The following is a 20,983-nucleotide window of genomic DNA, read 5'->3' as shown; positions in this document are numbered from 1 at the left end:
TACAAATAAGGAACCCAGCCTCATCAGCCTTAAAAAAAAAAAAAAAAAAAAAAAGCACTGTATCAAACAGAGAACGGAGCAACAGGCAACCTGCTTTCAGGACCCCTCTTTTTGCTGAGGGCTTTCCTTTTTACTTAATAAATTCTACTCCATGCACTCCAAGTGTCCATGTGCCCAATTTTTCCTAGTCATGAGACAAGAACCTGGGTCTAGCCGAGCTAAGGAGCAGAAAAATCCTGCATCACTACAAAGGCAGTCTAGTCCCCAGGCAAGAAGGACATGTTTGGGGAAAGGACTGTTATTAATCTTTGTTTTAAACTATAAATTATAAACTAAGTTCCTCCCAAAGTTAGTTTACCCTATGCCCAGGAATGAACAAGGGCAGCTTGGAGGTTAGAAGAAAGATGGAGTTGGTTAAATCAGATCTCTTTCACTGTCTCCATTATAATTTTGCAGCGACAGCTTCATGTGTTTTATAAGAATGTTTTGATGATTATTTTTCCTAGTTTTCCATGAAAACCCCTGATCTAAGACACAACATGGTGAGGTGTTCTTTGAATACTATTTTACTGCCACCCCCAAGTTACTGGCTTCTAGAATAAAGCTAACTTCTATTTTACTAAAGCTCGTCTTTTGAGTTTTTGGCTTTCAAGGGACAAGTGGCCCAGATCTGAGTTTGGTAATACTCCCAGCTTTAAAATGTGGCTGCAGACTGGAAGTGTGGGGGAGAAGGAGCACCATCTTTTTGGCTGCCCATGTCCAGGGTAGGATCATAGCTCAAATGCATGGAGGGAGCTTGGGGCCACGAAGTCCAGCTGCATGCCAAAATCCTGTGTGTAGTTTTTCAGACCCAACCACAGGCAATTACAAAGGCTTTGCCTGAAAAGTCTCATGGGTAAAAACTGCACTCCCCACACCAGACTTGGGTCATAGCCAGTGCATTAAATGTCTGGACTGAGCTGCAGTCAAAGCCTCTGGCCCCCTCTGAGCCAGCAATGCTCATAAACATATTTGTATTCTGAAATGAGGTGTCTCCATTAAGAGGCCACCTTTTCTGTGGGCCTCAGCTATGGCACTTTTCAGCCACCTCCACTAAGATCTCCTGACCTTCGGTTCTCAAGGTTCATAAAATAGTAGAACTGCTTTGTTCAGGGCTCCTTGGCACTGAGACAATTCCCATGCCTGCATCACCTGTCATAACTGATGCTTACCTTTTGCCATTCCCTGGGAAAAAAATTGAACATTGGAGAGCTAGCACTCCTTTTTTTTTTTTTTTGGGGTCTCTTGCCTGAATTATCATGGTAAGTGAATAAAGTCTTTATTATTTCTATTACTTCGGCTTGTTGTCCTAATTGACTACCTAAACACCCGGCAGCTAGACATGGTGTGGTGGGTAATGGAGCAGGTCATGGCTCCAGTGTCACAGACTGATGTTGTTCTTACTGAGATTTAGTAGATTTTCTTGAATAAATGTTTCTATATGCCCTTAGGGCAAGTTCTAGAGATTGTAAATGATTATTTTCTATTGCTTTCACCAGTTAAATTGTAAATTTGCTAGGAAGAGGATCCGTCTAGGTCTTAACTCCACCATTTCAGAAGCTCTACTTTTCCTGAGTTATATTCATGTCAAAGTTGATAGTGGCTTTACATTAGTACATCCAAATGTTTTCTTAAACCTCAGCTTGTGGAAATTATCAAACAGATAAGGTAAAGAGTAAAGTAAAAATTTAATGGTTTTGGCTATAAAGTGGTTGTGTGTTGGATACAATGAAGTAATAAATGGGCAAAAGGGAAATGGCGTACCATGAAATCATTGCAACAAATTAGAATAACACAGGTTTCAAAAGTGTGGGCATCATTAACATACATGCTATAAGTTAAAATCAGTTTACTCTATATAGACCCCAGATAGTTTCAATAGGCTGAAGAATTGTTTCCAGGATGATAAGTTAGAAGTTATTTGCCAATACAATAAAGTATAGCAACATCCCGCTCTCCAAAACAAGAACACAAAAGAGCCTCTCCTAGAGCCATAGAGAATAAGCATTATTTTACAATTTCACTAAATTATGATATCTTTAATGACATACTGGGACTCTGTTTTATCCATTTTTGTATTCTCCTCCGGATTTTGCATTATGCTATTTAGGAACCAGAATATTTGATAAGATTTAAGCTTAGGTATAATTGCATTTACTCTTTCTTGTTAATAGTTTTGGTAATTGAATAAACATTTGATATAATGTTATGTATTTGGAGAAGTCCAGTGATACATATTAAGGTTGTTGCGTTGCAGTATGAAGGCTACCTTATTTTCCTTGCAATCTCTTGTTTGAAAATAACTAAAACGTCTCACAAAGACCATTTAGAACATTGTATACATTCCACTGAACGATATAATTTATTCTCAAATAAAAGTATTGCATTTTTTCTAAATTTTTTTTCTTTGGCATTATCTCATGGTATGTTAAAGTTTTCTAAGGAAGTCATCAAACCACTGTTGAAATGAGTGCTACAGATTTAAGTGCTTACATTCAGGGCACTAGTTCTATAGCTGCTACATCTTTTTTTTTTTTTTTTTTTTTTTTGAGACGGAGTCTCGCTGTGTCGTCCAGGCTGGAGTGCAGTGAGGCAATCTCTGCTCACTGCAAGCTCCGCCTCCTGGGTTTACGCCATTCTCCTGCCTCAGCCTCCCGAGTAGCTGGGACTACAGGTGCCCGCCACAACACCCGGCTAATATTTTTTGTTGTTGTTGCATTTTTAGTAGAGACGAGGTTTCACCATGTTAGCCAGGATGGTCTCGATCTCCTGACCTCCTGATCCGCCCGCCTCGGCATCCCAAAGTTCTGGGATTACAGGCATGAGACACTGCACCCGGCCTATAGCCTCTACGTCTTTACCTGGTCATTAAGGTAGGATACAGGTAGACAGCCTATCCCTCCATCAGTCTAGTAATCAGCTGATTAATAGGATTCATCCACATTCAGGTATTGCTGATTTTTGCTAAGACCTGATTGTGTTATTTAGTTACCACAAAATATACAGGTACTTTTTTGGGTGTAACATAATCACAGTGTGGATCAATTTGAAAACAAAGCAAGCAGTTAAATTAAGCTTGGATAGTAAATTACAGAAGTACGGCACGGGAGTAAATTTAGTTTTGATTGCTAGTTTAGTTTTTACTCCTCACTAAGCAGTTAGTACCTGTGATAGCTTTGTAGCCAGGGATATCAATGTCCTGTTCTTTATTATTATTATTATTATTATACTTTAAGTTTTAGGGTACATGTGCAAAACGTGCAGGTTTGTTACATATGTATACATGTGCCATGTTGGTGTGCTGCACCCATTAACTCGTCATTTAACATTAGGTATATCTCCTAATGCTATCCCTCCCCCCTCCCCCGACCCCACAACAGGCCCCAGTGTGTGATGTTCCCCTTCCTGTGTCCATGTGTTCTCATTGTTCAATTCCCACCTATGAGTGAGAATATGCGTGTTTGGTTTTTCGTCCTTGCGATAGTTTGCTGAGAATGATGGTTTCCAGCTTCATCCATGTCCCTACAAAGGACAATTTGTGCTATATTTTAATCTCCCAGGATCTTAAGAATGTCTCATGGAAATTCACAAGCTGCCTCTATAATTTACTCAATTTTTAGTTATTATTAATGCCCCTACTACAAATTATTAAAAATGCACTTCCTTCAGTGCTCTAGAAAATTCTGTCAAGTCATTGCTGAACCCGTTATCTACTCCATTGAATCCTGTGGCCTGTATATCTTCTTGCAGACTGTAAAAAGTGTTTTGCATTGTTTTGTTTTGCATATAATGCCTTTGTTAGACTCCTAAGTCTAATAAAGGTATCAGGAATATAGATATTATATATACAAATGATATATATATAATATATATTTGATGATATTCAATACATTCAAGGCTATTATGTATGCAACATATGGTAATATCTCTCTTCCATTTTCCTTTTAAATAGACTTTATTTCTTTTACAGTAGGTTTAGTTTCACTGCAGACTTGAGCAGAAAGTACAGAGTTACTCTATTCTCCTGATTACTCTCTCTCTCTCTCTCTCCTCTAATATCTCTCCTCCAGCATCCCATACCAGAATAGTGTATCTGTGACAATTGATTAATGTACATTGACACATAATTATCACCCAAAGTGCGTAGTTTATACTAGGTTTTATCTTCGTGTTGTACATTCTATGGGGTTGGACAAATGTATAATGACATGTATCAACCATTATAGTACCATACAGAATAGTTTCATGAGCCTAAAATTATTTGTGTTTCACCTATTCATTCCTCCCTCTCAACCAGCCCCTGGCAACCACTGATATTTTTACTGTCTCCATAGTTTTGCCTTTTGCAGACTGTTATATAGTTTGAATCCTACAGATTCATATCTTTTCAGATTGGCTTATTTCACTTAGTAATATACACCTAAGTTTCCTCCATGTGTTTTCTTAGCTTGATAGCTCATTTTCTTTTTTACACTAAATAATACTCCATTGTTTGGATATGCCACAATCTATCCACTCTGAAAGACATTTTGGTTGATTCCAGATTCTAGCAGTTATCAATAAAGCTGCTGTAAACATCCTTGTACAGGTTTTAGTACAGATATAAGTTTTTACACCATTTGGGTAAATATCAAGGAGCACACTGCTGGAATATAAGAATATGTTCAGTTATGTGAGAAACTGCCTGTCTTCCAAAGTGGGCACCATTTTGTATTCCCCCCAGCAATGAATATGAGTTACTGTTGCTCTATATCCTTAATAGAATTTGGTGTTGTCAGTTTTCTGGATTTTGACCACTGTAATAGGTGTGTAGTGTAGCTCACGGTTGCTTTAATTTTCATTTCCTTAATGGCATATGAAGTAGAGCATCTTATCTTGATTATTTGCCATCTGTATATCATCTTTTGTCTTACTTTCATTTTATTTCCTCCAGAGTTGAGTTAGTTCATCCCTTTTGCACTAAAAACATCTCCATTTTAACCCTTTTCCTGCTTGCCCCAAGAATAAGCACCAGTGACACTTGCGGCTGCAGTGTTTACCCCAAGATAACTTTGGCACAAAATATCTCGCTTTTATTATTATGTTTGCACCACTCTAGTATATTGACTTTAGAAACAAAATGCATCATTCTCTTTATGGCATTCTGTTTTTAGTAGTGCTATTTCCATTTATAAAATGTAGTAATTCTCAATCGCTGAAAATGTCAAATCTTAGAAAATGTAGGATTCCTGTGTGTGATGTTAACATTGTTCTCGAACAATTTTTGGTTGAAGATTCATTTGATAAATCCAATTTTTCTGAAATAGACGATTCTGATGACTCAGACAATTCTGATATTAGCTCTGTTTAGAAATAGCTCCAAAAAACAGTTTTTTATATTTTATTTTCACATTGAAAATTAATCAGATTTGCTTCAGCTTCGAAGAGCATGTTTATGTAAAATTTAATGAGTGCTGTCAGTGAGCTGCACTTTTTTTTTCTAAATGGGAAAAGTCTACATACATACTCTACTCTTCTGTTGGTTGCTAACTTCTGCCTCTTAATAGTGAAATCAGGCCTTTACTTTTGCAGAACTCATTTAATTGAGAATAATTGGATTCTTGGAAGTACTGCTCTTATTCCTCTAAAAAATAGAAAAGCTCCCTATGATGCTTTCTAGCTTCACATTAAAGAATTTGAAATGTTGTCAGGGACCAGCATAAATGACTCACATTTTTAACTATTTAGTTCTACGGAACATGATGTGTGAGATATATAGGAGCTCAATTCCATTTCTGAGTGTGATCATAAATCAGATACATGGCTCACAGGCTTAATTGCAATTGATATTTAATGCCCCAGCATACAGGCATTAAACAACATGCTCCTAGGCTTTTATCTGATTTAAATATTTTCATACATATATAATTACCTTCTATTTCTAAGCAGTCTCATTTATCTTGAGAAGAATAATGGAGATGCCTGAGATATGATACTAAGATCATTCTGCGTAATCATGAAGAGTGTTTAGCAAATGTTTGTTGACAAAATTATTTTTATATATCTAGAAATAAAAGGAAAACTATGCAGTTATCAGCAAGTTTGTGTGATAAGTGGAAAATTACTACAGATGAGATTTTTGCATTCATTAGCAATTTTCTGGCAATGCCTTCAATGAACAGCACTAAAATAAGAATCCCTGATATCAACTGCTAACTTGACAACTCTTTTGGAAGTTTTATATTATTTCAGAGACTGGTGTCTACTCAGCATTTGATCCTATATCTGTCCTATGATGAAGGATCATCTTTGAGAAGTAAGTGACTTTCCTACTTAGTTGGCCAAAATCCTTGGTGAGAACTGCATGTTATGTTTCAAACCACACACATACACACACGCACACACACGAGAAACAAAAGTTTTACCAGACAATACTGATGCTTACTATAAACAATGTACTCTGATGTTTTCTATTTTATTCAATTTCATTTTTGTAAAAAATGTTTAGCATAAACTCAGTTGATTTTATTACCAATCAATGGGTTTGTTTGTTTGTTTGTTTGAGACAGAGTCTCGTTCTGTCACCCAGGCTGGAGGGCAGTGGCTCAATCTTTGCTCACTGCAACCTCCACCTTCCAGGTTCAAGTGATTCTCCTGCTTCAGCCTCCTGAGTAGCTGGGATTACAGGAGATGTGGTATATTGTAAGTCTGTACTACCATCTGCATTTTTCTGTAAATCTAAAACTGTTCTAGAAATAAATGTATTTTTTTTCTTTTTAGTAGAGACGAGGTTCCACCATGTTGGTCAGGCTGGTCTTGAACCCCTGACCTCGTGATCCGCCCGCCTCAGCCTCTCAAAGTGCTGGGATTACAGGTGTGAGCCACCACACCCAGCTTCAATGGGTTTTTAACTGCAATTTGGTAAGTACTTCTCTGTGATTCCTTTGCAGTCATGTGCATAAAAATCACCAGTGGAACTTAGAAAAATGCATTTTCTTGAAACCCAACCTAGAAATTCTGATTTAGTAGGTCTGAAGCAGAGTCAAGTTAGGTCCCTTTTTAAATGGGAATGCTTCTTTGTTTTGGGTTTTGGTTTTGAATTTTTTGGTGGTGTTGTTTACTCCTTGGAAAACTCAGTGTAGAGAATTTGTGTTTTTGATTGTCCTGGCACTGCTCTTGGAGAACCTGTTATATTGAAAAATTCTCGTGAATATTATCCTGTGTATTTTAATTAAACATTTTATTTTAAGGTAATTATAAATTCACACGAAGGTGTGAGAAATAATACAAAAGTCTCGCATACCCTTTACCCAGTTTCTGCCAATGGTAACATTTCGAAAAACCGTACTATAATGTCACAACCAGGAAATTGACATTGACACATTCAACATAAAGGATAATTCCAACAAATCAAGGACTTTACTATCCTATGCAGCCACACCAACATTCCTCAACACTCCCTATCCCTAACCTCTGCCAACAAATAGTCTGTTCATGACTTCCATTTGTTAAATGCAATAAAGTTATATAAATGGAGTCATAAGCCATGTAAGCTTTGAGAGTTGTTTTCTTTTTCAAATTTTACTCAGCATAGTTCCCTGGAGATGCATCCAAATTGTTATGCATATCAATAGCTTGTCCCTTCTATTGCTGAGTAGTATTCCACGATATGGATGTACAATAGTTTCTTTATCTAATCACGCATTTATGAACAACTGGATTGTTCCCAGTTTTTGACTAATGCAAATAAAGTTGCTAAAAATATTTTTGTACATATTTCTCTGTAAACATGCTTTTATTTCTCTGAAATAAATGCCCAGAAGTGCAATTACTAGGCCGTATATGGGATTTGCATGTTTATAGTATTCCAGATTATGAAAAAAAACTCTTTCAGAGGTGTCTTAATCATTTTAAAATTTCACCAGAAATTTACAAGTGATCCAGTTTCTCTGCACCCTTAATAGCATTTAGTGTTGTTCTTATTGTTTTTCTGGCTTAATACACTTTATTTCTAGAACAGTTTTAGATTTACAGAAAAATGCAGATGGTAGTACAGACTTAGAATATACCACGTCTCCAATTTCTCCTTTTATTAGCATTTTTTTTGTTAGTATAGTGCTTTAGTCACAATTAACAAACTAATATTGATATATTGTTTTTAACTAAAGCTAAATTTTAACTTTATTCAAAATTTCTTATTTTTTACCTACTTTTTTTTTTATTCCATAATCTCATCCAAGATACAACATTATCTTTAGTTCCTGTTTCTCCCTAGGCCATTTTTGGGTGTGATCGTTTCTCATGTTTTCTTTATTTTTGATTTCCTTGAGAGATTTGAGGAGTGCTGGTCAGGTATTTTGCAGAAAGTTCCTCAACTAGGTTGCTGTAATGATTAGACTGGAGTTAGGGATTTCAGGAAGGAAGACCATAGAGATAAAGTGCCATTTTCATCACATTATATCACAGGTATACACTGTCAATGTGACTTATCACTGTTGATGTGACCTTGGTCACCTGGCTCAATTAATGTTTGTCAGGTTTCTCTTTTCTGAAATTACTCTTTGTTCCCTCTCTAAATACAATACACTTTAGAAAAAAATCATTATGTACATTCCACGTTGTAAAATGGGAAGGAATGGAGAGTTATGTTACACCTTCTTGAGGACAGACTATCAACATAAAATATTTGAAATTCTGCACAAATTTTTCTCTTCTCTTCCACTTATTAAAACCTTTCTAAAACTTTGGCCATTCTGATAGGTGTCATGTGATATTTCACTGTGGATTTAATTTACATTTTCCTAAGGTCTAATGATGTTTAATCACAGTTAATGTGCTCATTTGTCATAAGTATATCCTCTAAGGTGAAAGGTCAGTTTTTAATTTTGGTGTTGTGCAGCTATTGTGCTTTTGGTGTCAATTATTTAAAAAACAAACAAACAAACAAAAAACCTTTTTGCCTATACCTATATCCTGAATAATTTATCATGTATTTATAGTTTTGCGTTTCTTAAGTTCATGATCCATTTTATTTTTTGAGTTATAAGATGTGAGGTTAAATCACTGTTCAACTTTTTTTTTCTTAGGAATATCCAATTTCTTCCCTTTTTTTTTTTTTGAAAAAATTACACTTTTCGTTAAACTTCTCTTACACCATTTTGCTCTTACGCTGTTTTGGCCCTTTGATATTTGAATATATACCTCTGCTATGCCATACTGCCATGATTATTGTAGCTATATCATAAACCTTAAAATTAAGCACAGTATTTCTGTACACTTTTTCCTTTTTGCCAGGATAGTTTTAGCAATTCTAGAACCTGTGCTCTTTCATATAAATGTTATAATAAGCTTGTCTACAACTACAAAAAAAAAAAAACCAAACCATTCTGGAGTTTCAATAGAAATTATATAAATGCCTAGGTTAATATGCGGTTAATTGATATGTTACAATGTTGAGTCTTCTAACATATGAACATGGTATGTCTCTCCATTTATTTAGGTCTTCTTTGATTTTCACCAGCATTATATAATTTTCAGCATATATGTCCTATATATATTGTAAAGTAAGTATGTCATTGTCTTCAGACTGATTATAAAGGTTATTCTGTTATTAATCTTGAGATATCAGTTTATAGTTTTCTTTTTTGTACTGTCTTTGTCTGGTTTTGGTATCAAGGTAATATTAGCTTCATAAAATTCTAGGCTCATAAAAAATTCCTTCCTCTTTTATTTTCTGGAAGATAGTGTATGTAATTAATGAATGATAATTGTTTTGTAAATATTTGGTAGAATTCTCCAGTGAAACCATCTGTACCTGATGATATCTTTTTGGGAAGCTTATAAATTATAAATTTAATTTTATTAATGGTTATAGGACTGTTTTCATCGTCTATGTGATCTTAGTGGAAATAGGTTAGTTTGTGAATTTCACGGAATTCAGTCATTGAATTTATAAAAGTAATGTTGCTTGTAGTATTTCTTTGTTATTCTCGTTATGGCTGCAAAATTTATAGTGATATCCTCTATTTCATTCCTGATATTAGTGCCTTGGGTTTTTTTCTCTATTTGTCTTCATTAGTTTTGTCTGTTTTTTAAATAACAAAGTTTCATTGCATTGATATTCTCTATTGTTTTCCTGTTTTCAGTTTCATTGATTTCTGCATTTGTCTTTATTGCTTCTTTCATTCCGGTTGTTTTGAGTTAATTTTGCTCTTTTTTTCTCTAGGTTCTTGAGGTAACAATGTAGTCTATTTATTTGAGGCCTCTCCTCTTTTCTAATGCATTCAGTACTACAGCTTATACTCTCAGCACTGCTTTAACTGCTTCCCATATACATTTCTATTTTCTATTTTTATTTTCATTCAGTTCTCTATATATATTTTACAAAATATTCTTGACCCTTATTCTTTCACCTATGTATTGTATAATACTTTGGTGTTTAGTTTATAAGTATTTGGAAAGTTTTCTTTTGTCTTTCTGTTAATGATTTCTAGTTTTATTCCATTATAGAAAAAGAATATACTCCACATGACTTCAGTTATTTTATATCTTGAGGGATTATTTAGTGACCCTGGATATGATCTATTTGGTGAATGGCTGCTAGGAAAAGGTATGTGTATTATCTTGTTGTTGAGGGGGCTATTCTATAAAAATCAATTAGATTCTGTTGTTTAATGGTGTTTCCTAGTTCTTTTATATCTTTGCTGACTTTATGTCTAGTAGTTCTATTAACTGCTGATTGTGAGGTTTTGGAAGTCACTAGCTATAACTGTGAATGTGTCTATTCCTCCTTTTAGGTTTATAAGTTTTTGCTTTATTTTGAGGCTACATTATTTGATACATACATATCCCAGGTTGTTATGTCTTCCTGGTATACTGATTCTTTTCTCATAATGTAAGATTTCTCTTGTCTGCAATAATTTTCTTTGCTCTGGAGTCCACTGTCCACTTTATCTGGTATTAACATAGCTATTCCTGCTTTATTTTAATAAATTCTTACATTGTATACCTTTTTTCACCATTTTTCTTTCAAACTACCCAGGTTGTTAAATTTGAAGTGAATTTCTTGTAAATAAGAAGAGTGGCCTAAAAAAACCAGATCCCCAGAAAGGATTGAAAGTAGTATTCTTTAGAGTTTTTAAGATAAATCATTATGAGGGAGTGTAATTTGGAAAAAAAAAAATAAAGCTTATGCTAGGGCATGGATTTCCACTGCTGGGAACTGGGTCTCAATTCCATTGGGGAACTTCTGATAGATGGTATGAAACATGCCTTCAGAATTGTCCCATGCCACACTCAATGATTATTGCACCAAGGATGTAAACTCTCTAACACTTCTGGCCTGCCCACTTTCAGAGCAAAGCATAGTCCCCAAAGCCAGAGAATGTCCTCAGGTAGAGAAACAAAGGAAGAAATCTGTTGTCTTCAAGCAGTATAAAGAATAGGTTGAATGGGAGGAGCAGAGGAAGTATCTGCTACAGTCCAACCCTTGCACCACTTATATCCACTTATGCCCCATCTAAAGCCAACCTTGTCCCGTCACTCACTAATCGGTTATGGTAGTGTCCAATTAGAATCCCTTGAAGAAAATAAAAGACAACAATTTTGTTAATGGACACACTTTAGTACTCGATGTTGCAATTTTCCTGATATGCATCTTCTGTTTATATACTTCCCTAACCCTCAGCATGCTCTTCTACTGGTCTGAGTTGTTTGCCAAGTTAAGTGACACTGACCTTCATTTTAGAAAGTTGTAAGCTTCTGCTTAATTTGCCCTTGTCAGTCCATCATTGGTACAATTTCCCTTTTACTTTTAATACACAATACAGAAGCACAAAGAGAAATATGAGTGAATGGCCCCATTATGGATCAGCAACCCTAGCTCTTTGTGAAGTTAGTTTCAATTACCACAACAAGTATTGTAACATTTTATGTGCCTGCTTTTCTACTAATAGAAGGAACTCGAAGACACCCATTTCAGCCATAGATTTAGATTTCATTGGTCTTTTATTGTGTTTGCTAATGGAAATTTTCTCCTGTGAGAAGCAGGACCTATAGAATCTAAAGTTGCTGGAGAAGGAATCACAAATTCCTCAAGTGGGTCACTGGGAGTGACAGGGAGTGTGCCATTTCTACTTTTACTACTTTGTTCCTGGACCCATGTGTTCTACCTTCTGAAGAATAGAACCATAAAATAAACATTGGCTTAAGGTATGTACAACATCCTGAAGAAGAGCATCCCAACTTCTGAGGTTGCCATTGATACAGTTTGGATATTTGTCCCCACTCATATCTCATGTTGAAATGCAATCCCTAATGTTGGATTGAGGCTTTCCTGGTGAGACGTGTTTGGATCATGGTGGAAGATTCCTCATGAATGGTTTGGGCCATCCCGTTGGTGATAAGTAAGCTCTCTTTTGACTTCCCACGAGCTATGGTTGTATGGAAGTGTGTGACACCTCCCCCAAACCATGCTCTTGCTCTTGCTATGTGACATGCCTCCTTCCCATTTGCCTTTTACCAGCATTGTAAGGTTCCTGAGGACCTCACCAGAAGCCAAGGGGATATTGGTGCCATGTTTGTACAGCCTGCAGAAATGTCAGTCAATTAAACCTCTTCTTTTTATAAATTACCCAGTCTCAGATATTTCTTTACAGCCACACAAAAACAGCCTAATGCAGCCATTTTCAAACTAGTGCCTTGGCTACATCATTAGGAGACTGTTTCAATGTTCCATCAGACTGGCAGCTTCTGGGTAATATATAATAAGAGCAATGAATTCTTTGGTCATATTCTAAGCATGGCAACTTCTTCACCAAAAAGTGTCTCCCTTGCTCTAAGGTAATATTATGTGGAATCCATTGTGGATAACTATGGTACTCTATGAGTCTTTGAGTAGCTGTGTTATCAGAAACAGTGTGAATGGAGAAGGCACACCCACACCAATAATTGATATAATTTTCAGTAAAGACTAACCAATGCTTCCTGCTATGTGGAAAGAGTTTGATGTAAGCAACTTGAAACCAAGTAGCTGGCTGGTCTCTTTGAACAGTGGTACTATATCAAGGGCTCAGTCTTGGTCATTGCTGTTTATTTATTTAGCTGTAGCAGTATGTACACTAGCATTGTTGATAGGTGCTTATGCTATTGAGCCTATGCATAATAGCCAATTTTGCTACCATGTAAAGTGGGTTACATATGGCCCCTAAATGGTATGTCCATATCAAATTCCTGGAACCTGTGAATGTTATCTCATTTGGAAAAGGGATCTTTACAGATGTAATTAAGTAAAGAACTCAAGATGAGGATATCATGGTTTATGTGGATGGGCTCTAAGTCCAATAATAAATATGCTTGTAAGAGACAAAGAGGAGAGGCAGACAGAAGAACATGAGGCAGTGTGATATGGAGGCAGAAATTTGAGTGATACAGCTACAAACGAAAAAAAAAAAATGCCAAAGATTGCCAACATCCACCAGAAGCAAGGAGAGGGGCATGAAATGAATTCTTTCCAAGAAGTTTTTTAGGGAGTACAATGCTACTGACACTTTGATTTTGGACTTCTGGCCTCTAGAACTGCAAAAAAATAAAATTCTGTTCTTTCCAGCCACCAAGTTTGTGGAAATTTGTTCAAGCAGGGCAGGAAAACATATTCAATATGATTAATATATTTATGTATGATTAACGTGTAAGCAATGGGATAGCAGAAAATGTAGGCTAGATGCAAACCACTAAAACAGTCATTCCTAGCCACCCAATTGTTCAGTGCCCTGTCTATAGTGAATGCTGTCAGGAGGGCTTGACCTGAGACAAATATTCACATATTTGTCTTAGCCACAATCATCTTTCTCAAACTTCATTGTCTTCAATGTTAAAATGTTGCCCTTTCAAGACTTCTGGTGATCTGCCAAACTATTACTTCTCACTTTGGTGAAGAATTTCCTCTATGGGCCTCAGGAGAATCATAGTCAGATGATGATTTTATGGTCCCCATAGTTAATTCACTCTAGAATGCCCCATCTTTCTTAGCCTTCTAAACCTTTCTTCAATGCCCTGTCTAAACAGTTCAGACATCTCCACCTCATTTACAGTGGATAATCTTTTATTTCTTCACATATATCCTAATCTGAATAATCTGCCCATCTGTGTGCTACTCCCTGGCTTGCCCCCTTGGCCAGAAAATACTCTTTTATTAGTCAGGATTCTCTAGAGGGACAGAACTAATAGGATATATGTACATATAAAAGGGAGTTTATTAGGGAGTATTGGCTCACATGATCACAAGGTGAAGTCCCACGGTAGGCTGTCTGCAAGGTAAGGAAGTAATGGCTCAGTCCAAGTTCAAAAGCCTCAAAAGCAGGGAAGTCCACAGTGCAGCTTTCATTTTGTGGCTGAATGCCTGGGAGTCCCAGGCAAACAACTGGTGTTAAGTCCAAGAGTCCCAAGGCTGAAGAACCTAGAGTCTGATGTCCAAGGGTAGGAGGAACGTAAGGCAGCATCCAGCATGGGAGAAAGACAAAAGCCAGAAGACTCAACAAGCCAGCTTATCCCACCTGCTTTGTTCTAGCCATGCTGACAGCTGATTGGATGGTGCCTACCCACACTGAGTGTGAGTCTTTCTCTCCCTCCCAGTCCACTGACTCAAATGCCAATCGCTTCTGGCAATACCCTCACAGACACAATCAGAAACAATACTTTACCAGCTATCTAAGCATATTACCAGCTATCTAGGCATATTTCAATCCAATTGATATGGTTTGGCTGTGTCACTACTCAAATTTCATCTTGAATTTTGGTCCCCATAATCACCACATGTTGTGGGAGAGACCCAGTGGGAGATAATTGAATCATGGGGGCAGCTTCCCCCATACTGTTCCCGTAGTTGTGAATAAGTCTCACGAGATCTGATGGTTTTATAAGGGGTTTCCTCTTTCACTTAGCTCTCACTCTCTCTTGCCTGCCACCCTGTAAGACATGTCTTTTGCCTTCCAGCATGATTGTGAAGCCTCCCCAGCCAGGTGGAACTGTGAGTCCATTAAACCTCTTTTATTTATAAAAATAAATACCCAGTCTTGGGTATGTCTTTATCAGCAGTGTGAAAACGGACTAATACACAAATCAAGTTGACACCTAATATTAACCATCACAGCCCCCAAGCCTCAAGACACAGAAAGTCCTTAATGTGTCCAGAAATTATTTTCAGGAGATTTGGATAGGGTGCTGACAGCATCTGCTACAAGTGTTAAAGATTATAGAGTGATTAATGGACTTAAACACATCTTAATTAGAATTCTAGCTTTACTCGTTAACATCTGTGTGATGTTGAGTCATCCTTCAATCTGTCTAAACCTCAATTTCTGCATTGAAAATAATGAAATTAATATAATTGATTTTATAATTTTAATGGGAGAATTAAAATAATACCTATCCACCTGATCAGCATAAGATAATGTGTGAATTGCTCAACACAGTGTTTGGCATATGGCTACTAAATATTGGAGGTGGGAGTAAAAACCTAATTTGACTCCACAGCCTAAGCTCTTGACCATTATGCCATATTAATTGGAAAACAGAGGGCTGGCAGAAGTCATTCTATGTGGCACTATTTCTCCACACCCTTTGACTCCAGGATACGGGGTTTCAGGTTAATATAAGTTTAAACACAGCATTGAAAGTTTGTGATAATTTCTGATGGTGAAATACACAACTAGGATTCAAGTTCAGAAAACTATGTAACTTGTCAAGACTTTATCTATATTTAGAGATGGGATGAATTTAACTTTCTTCGTGGTTTACTAGAAAGGACTTTAAAGTCAATGTCGTAGCAAACATTTAATTGATTATACTTAGAAATAATCTGATTAACATTATGTGTTTTGCACTTATAAATGCACACGAAAAATGACTATTCACAATTTTCTTAATTCAGAGTTCTTAAATATCTTTATAATTGACACAGCTCATGTTCTCCATAAGCCGAAATAGTCCAAAGGACTATTTATGCTGCAAGAGGTTCAGAAATTATCCACATTTTGCTTGTTTCTACTATCGCTTTATGTTAGAAAGCAATTAACGAATGATCTCTATTATGTTGTTTCCTTTCTGTTCCAGGGAGTTCACATTAGAGTTCACTACTGGATTGCAGATGACTTTTGTCACCTTGGGAAACTATTAAACCAACCAGTTTCTTCCCCAAGGTTGGCATTAATACTGAAATTTTAATTGCACAGCAGTATTAAAGATCCTTGTAATTCTTAAAATTTTTATCTAAAGCTCTTCGTGGCCTGCTTTTGTGTGTTTAGTATAGGATTAGAAGAAGTTTGTTCATCAGTGTTTTAACCTCTTCCACATCTTGGCGATGCTGGGTGCAGCTTAATAAACTGTTTCTTCTCCCCAGGTACCACTTAGGTCTAAAAAAAAAAGTAGCAGGGGAAACAAAGTAACCTGGCACTCCTCTTTGTGGCACATTCTCCTTAGTGAGGATTTTTTCTTTCAACCAGAACTGAAAGGTGACTAATGTTTTAGAATTACTTTGAGCTTTTTTTTTTTTTGTTATTTTTAGTTCTCTTGGGCTATTAAAGTAATAGTTTTGAACTCTGTACACCCATGGCACTTTAACGAATTTGCTACGGGCAGAAAAACAGCTTTCTGATAGAGCTAAGCAGCAGGTAAACTCAACTATGGAAAACATTGGGACAATTCTCATTATGTAATGCCATAGTCTAACAATTTTTGACCACTGTGAAAACTGGAAGTAGATTATATTTAAAAAATGCAACAAGATTGTTTTATTAGCAGATTTTTCCAAAGTATTTATCTCCCCTCTTTTCTTCCTTCTTGGTAACAACTTTATGTCTGCCTCTACCTGCAACACCCAATTTCAGCCTTCTTCCTCTAACATCTTCTTTTCTATGTGTGTGTTTTGGAAGGAGGATTAAAATATTACAAGGAACACAAAAATTATAGTGAAAAAAATCTAGGTTCTCACACAATTTCACTACCTGAGGAAAATTAACCAAGCTCTCTGAGCTATAGTTTCCTTTTTATATGTAATAAAGACAGTAATGACTGTCACAGAGAGCTTATGTGAGGACTGAATTAGATCGCAACTGTGAAAAGAGTTAAGAAACTTCATATTTATAGTAATATTCCAAGAGAAACTTTGACTACACTGTTGTGGGGGGAGTCCATCAGTTAAGAATAGCATTGTATTTGGTGCTGAAAGACCCTGACTCTGACTCTGAAAGTAGCACATAAAGAAATGTAGTCAGCCGGGCGCGGTGGCTCACGCCTGTAATCCCAGCACTTTGGGAGGCCGAAGCGGGCGGATCACGAGGTCAGGAGATAGAGACCATCCTGGCTAACATGGTGAAACCCCGTCTCTACTAAAAACACAAAAAATTAGCCGGGCATGGTGGCGGGCGCCTGTAGTCCCAGCTACTCGGGAGGCTGAAGCAGGAGAATGGCATGAACCCGGGAGGTGGAGCTTGCAGTGAGCCGAGATCATGGCACTGCACTCCAGCCTGGGAGACAGAGCAAGACTCCGTCTCAAAAAAAAAAAAAAAAAAAAAAAAAAAAAATGTAGTCTGACTCTTTACTGACTCTTTAATTTCTTTTTTAGGCAGACATTTTAGTGTTTACTATATCCCCTTCTATGGAGTAACAAGAAGACTTAAAAATATAAATAAAAGGTAAAAACTGTAGGGAGCCTCAATTTGCTTTTCTCCTCACTTCTCTAACCTTCTCCTACAGAAACGCAGGTAAGGTTCCTGACATAACAAAAACATATAAATTATAGCATAGACAGGAAAAAATATTTTCCCTATTAAGGCCAAGGATCGATATCCCAATAAGACCTATCTATGAGGGTTCTATATAAATATAACTCAGAAAAATTCTAATAGTAGATACAAATTGCAAAGTACGACTTATTTATGAAATTTTCTTGTCTTAGGGCATTATTAAGGAATTAGAGAGTGTTTAATACAACAAAATTGTATTAAAATATTTATATTCACAACCACCACATATAGTAATCAGGTACTTATTGTGCACTCTCTCTATATTCAACATTAGGAGAGAAGATTTGGGGTATACAGAAGAAATATGACAAGATAATTATCAACCCTCAAATAACTTGTAATCTAGTTACAAAGATCACACTATCATACAAAAAATATTAACAGAGAGAAATAAGACTAGCTCATAATTATGTGCTAAATTATGCACAGAGCACATATAAATTTATGAAAAGAGGCATATAATTGAAGGCATGACTAGTTAGGAAACGTAGCATGGAGAAGACGTGTCTTAAGGCCAAAACTGTGGGAAAAAGTTACTATAGACCTTAGTTGTATCTTCAGAAATATAGGTGGGAACATGCTAGATACTCCCTTTAGTGACTGTTTCATGTTAATGTTTGCACACAGGAGGCCTTTATGGCTCACCAAATCTACAGAGATTTAAATGTTATGCAACAGTTTATTTTTGAAACCCTAGCAGGTACCATAATAATTTTATGTATAAAAATAGTTTTAAGATCACTGATTTGTTTTAATCTGTTTGTTGAAGACAGCATACTCAGCAATTTTCAGCATAAATGAATAATATCCATATGCCTAAAATATTTTTTGTACCATATCAGAATAAATTTTGAATTCAGGCTCATAAAACTCTTACAAAATGGGGCATACTTTGAAGTGGATATTTCTTAAACTTAGAGTAAATCGTGTTCCTGAAAAAGGCACTGAAATAAAAACTATGTGGATCTAGAAAGGATATGTCACTGGTAGACGGTTGTGACTGCAAGTTCTCCAGGTTCTTGGAGTTTTAAACGAACAATTGCACAAAACGCCCAGCAAAGCAAAGAAAGAATGAAGCAACAAAAGAACGAAAGCAGGCATTTATCGAAAACGAAAGTGCATTCCATAGTGTGGGAGCCTGCCGGATACAGAATATTCCTGGGTCCAAATATCCCCTAGAAGTTTCCCATTGGCCACTTCATGCTCACCTAATGTAAATGAAGTGGTAGCCCACAATCAGTCTGATTGGTTGCAGAGAACAGCCAACCAGAGGCTGAAGTGAAATTACAAAGGTCACACTCCTGTGCAAACATCTGATTGGTTGCAAAAAGCAACCAATCAGAGGCTAGGGTGAAGTTACAAAGTTATACTTCTATGCAAACCAAGACTCGGCCCGCAATCAGTCTGATATTTTGCAGACAGCCAATTTCTCATCTGCTTCATAGAAAAGGTCAAAGGGAGTAGCCTCTGGTCCTTTTGTTACTTAGGCATGGAAAGTTAGGGATTTCCTTTCAATTTAGTTATAGGAAGTCGGCGTGAAACAGCTTTACGTTCCCTGCCTCCAGAACCTATTCTCCTGCCTCAATTGTGCAATTAGGGGAAATGTCATAATGAAGGGCGGCATCCCCTATTATGGACTTTCATTCACTCAACCATTCATCTATTTATGTATTAAATAATTTGTTCTGTGCTAGTGCTGTGCTAAGTACTAATTATAAAATGCTGAATAAAACAGACCTTGCTTTTACCCACAGGGAGTTGAGTCTAGTTAGAAAGGAAGAAAATAAACAAGCAAACAAACAAATAAATCTAGAATTATGTAAGTTGCTATGAGCTATTTAAATAAAAGGAGCCAAGAGAGATAATAACAATGGAGGCCAGGGAATCTACTAACCTAGGCTGCCTCAACAAAGACTTCTTATAAAGAGGCGTTGATTTTAAAAAGAAAATTTTGTGAAAACCCTGTGAAACAACATTGGCGTCAGAAGGGCCAACAGGTGCATATTCAAGGAATGGAAAAGCCACTCCGGCTGGGGTATAAGAATAAAATAAGAGAGTGGCGTGAAGTAAGATTGAAGAGGCAGCAGTGGCTAAACGTCATGGGCTGCCATAAATCACTAGGACTTTACTGTAAGTGCATCAAATGACATTGTTGGGTTTGAAGAGGACAAGAGACACAACCTGATTTACATGCTATAAAGATTATTCTAGATTATTTCTAGAGAAAGAATTAGAGGGAGATGAGAGAGAACAGGCATAAATCCAGTGCTTGTCTTCATATCAAATAAACTAAAAATTGTATGCCTTCATTTCACATGGCGTGATGATTTTGGAAATATGTTTAATGAATGGGGCAGTAGAGTGACCCCTGGAATGTAAAGTCTATGAAAGCAGGGACTTTGTTTCTCTTACCATATATAAGAGGTACTTAGCTTAATACAGTACCTAGAAATTTGTCAAAAATATTTGCTAAATCAATTAACTCATAAGTGAATAATATAATTTTGATTTAATGTTAGTTATATAAGTGATTTCTAAAAACAATGACTATCACTTGAAGAAAAACTGTGGTGTCTCAATGCAGCAGAATTTTTAAAACATTCTGTGCATGGGGGTAGGATCAAATAATATCAAAGAGAAGGATGAGATCAACTTTACTTTAAAAGGAAGAAAATAGTACGTGAAACATCAATGAATCATACAACTTGTGTTCTGCCTATTATAAATACAAAAATTAGTAACATGAGTATAATAGACAAAGCGGTGTAACTGTGCATTATTCTGAAGTTAATTGCTCTGAAATAAGAAATGCTTGTATTAGACTGGTGCAAAAGAGATTGCGGTTTTTGCCATTAAAAGTAATGGCAATTACTTTTGTCCCAACCTATAACAAGGTCAGCAGAAGATTACAACAAAGGAAAAACTAGGAAGCAAAAATGATTCCTTGGCAACATGTATAATAAACACAATTACTGGATATGCTGTACATTTTTTAAAAAAAAAAAGAGGAAAGGAACCCAAACAAAACACTATCCTTAACACATCAAACATTAATTAGTTGACTTGTCTATCCTAACACTATTATCTAGTTAGCATTTATCTAGAAAAAAGACAATAGTTTTCTACATAAACAGCTTTTCTTTAAAATGTTTTTACTATTTTTC

Source organism: Pan paniscus, chromosome X (assembly GCF_029289425.2).
Source record: "Pan paniscus chromosome X, NHGRI_mPanPan1-v2.0_pri, whole genome shotgun sequence".
Lineage (NCBI taxonomy): Eukaryota > Metazoa > Chordata > Mammalia > Primates > Hominidae > Pan > Pan paniscus.
This window is presented reverse-complemented; position numbering follows the sequence as displayed.